At 30.0% G+C, this 2316-nt stretch overlaps 1 non-coding gene across 1 annotated transcript; it reads left to right on the top strand.

Moving 5' to 3' along the window:
* Nucleotides 1–2243: 2243 nt before the first annotated feature.
* On the top strand, nucleotides 2244–2316 carry TRNAA-AGC (transfer RNA alanine (anticodon AGC)). Its single transcript has one exon. It is a non-coding gene; the product is annotated as a tRNA-Ala (tRNA).

Raw genomic sequence — 2316 nt, 5'->3', positions numbered from 1 at the left:
TTTGCATATAGTCACTAAACACTAACTAAACAGTTTTAGCGCAAACTGGGATATTAAGAAATTATTTAATAAGTGAACTACTTATTTAGAGATGCGCTGAAAAATGGCTTTGATTTCCAACAACAAATAGTTCATCAGGATGGTGACTTTTATATAGCCAGTTTAAGATGTTGAGTCGTTATTCATAAATGCGCCAGTCTCCGAAACTATTGAGATTATTCTAGTCAAAGTTTTTTATGAGAGTGATGTTATCTTTCACGGTTTTAATAGACAACTTTTTAAGCCTCTCTTGGAACTTGCAGGGCAAGATTCTGCTTTTACATTTAACAAACAACTCTACTTCCAGTCGAGGGAGTTGCAGAATCTCCTTTTCATAGCAAATTTTTTATGACACATTTAGAAGGGTTTTTAAATAACTATCCCGAATCCTTTAAACCCCTTTACTACAGGAGATATGTAGATGTTACTTTTGCCCTATTTAAACATTCGTGGCAATGTCAGTCTTTTCTAGATTACGTTAACTAGATCTAGACATCCCAACATTAGATTTACTGTTGAGCTGGAGACTGAGAATACACTGGCTTTTTAGACGTAAAAATCACCAGCTTTGACCATAATTTTAGTACATCAGTTTTTAGAAAAAATACTTATACGGGCCTTGGAGGTAATTTTTATAGTTCATGTTACTTTTCATTTGAAATTAATGCTATAACCACCCTAGTTTTTAGAGTTCTTTGTTATACATCTGGCTGGGTAAATTTCCACTCCAAAATTGAATTTTTAATCGAATATTTTACCAAAAATTCCTAACCAAAAAAACTTTTTTACAATGTAGTTAACGAGATTTTAGCATGCAACTTTTCTGATCCTATTGTGAAATTTAATGGTCCTAAATTGACAATGTATGCCACGATACCATACACTCACTCCGATTTTCTTAGATCCAAAGTTAAACAAATAATCGAAAAAGAGTTTGGATTTCTAAAACTGAATCTAATACCTATGAATCCACTAAAGATTGGCGGCTTTTTTAATTATAAGGACAAGCTACAGACCTAAGTGTTCTCTGGGCATGCGTGAGCTTGTGGTCTCACTTCGTCTTTCCCCTTCTTTTGGTCAGGTGGGTTTAAGAAATTCTTTGAGCTTTTCTTTTACTTTTATATTTTTTGTCATTTCAAAGAATGCAACTACTGTTTTTAATTTAGCTTTTATTTTGAATTAAGAGAATTAATGTGCATTTTTCAATTTTACAGACCGATGATGTGTTAAAGTAATACGAAACGTTTCTAACAATAAATATGCAACTGTTTTGTTGACTGTCGTCTTCTTTGGACTCCTGCTTGTTGATATATATATATATATATATATATATATATATATATATATATATATATATATATATATATATATATATATATATATATATATATATATATATATATATATATATATATATATATATATATATATATATATATATATATATATATACTGTATATGTATATTAGGCAATCCAAAACAGGTAGGCAATCATACTTTTCCATTTCCATTGTGAGCTTTGTAGATGATGACACTAATTCATTTAATTTAACAAAGAAGCTATTTACAACCGTTTTCAATTTCTTCCCTGTGGTGTTTGGTATACAAAAACTTATCAAGTTGATTATAATCATAATTATACACATTATATATACATATATATAATCATATTTACACACACATATATATATATATATATATATATATATATATATATATATATATATATATATATATATATATATGATTATAATCATATACAGTATATACTATATATATATATATATATATATATATATATATATATATATATATATATATATATATATATATATATATATATATATGTGTGTGTGTGTGTGTGTGTGTGTGTGTGCGTGTGAATATATGTACAGTATGTATATATATATATATATATATATATATATATATATATATATATATATATATATATATATATATCGGAACATCGAGCTACAAATGACGTTAATATCCAATTCACCCTACCTCGGGAATATCACCGAAGGGGAAATATATGTGATAAACGATTCGGCACCTGGAGATTCGAGCGCCCGTCTGACCGCTGCGGATCGACGACAATTTCGCTATGTGGTGCGGCCAGGATCCTGGGCGTGGTACTGGTCTGGCCATTGTCGCGTTCCATTTAATTCGTCTTGAAGGTCTTAATTCTCTCTTACTTTCATGGGGATGTAGCTCAAATGGTAGAGCGCTCGCTTAGCATGTGAGAGGTACGGGGATCGATACCCCGCATCTCCA

The sequence above is a fragment of the Macrobrachium rosenbergii genome, chromosome 24 (assembly GCF_040412425.1).
Source record: "Macrobrachium rosenbergii isolate ZJJX-2024 chromosome 24, ASM4041242v1, whole genome shotgun sequence".
NCBI lineage: Eukaryota > Metazoa > Arthropoda > Malacostraca > Decapoda > Palaemonidae > Macrobrachium > Macrobrachium rosenbergii.
Note: the sequence above shows the minus strand (reverse complement) of the source record. Positions and strands in the feature narration are given on the sequence as shown.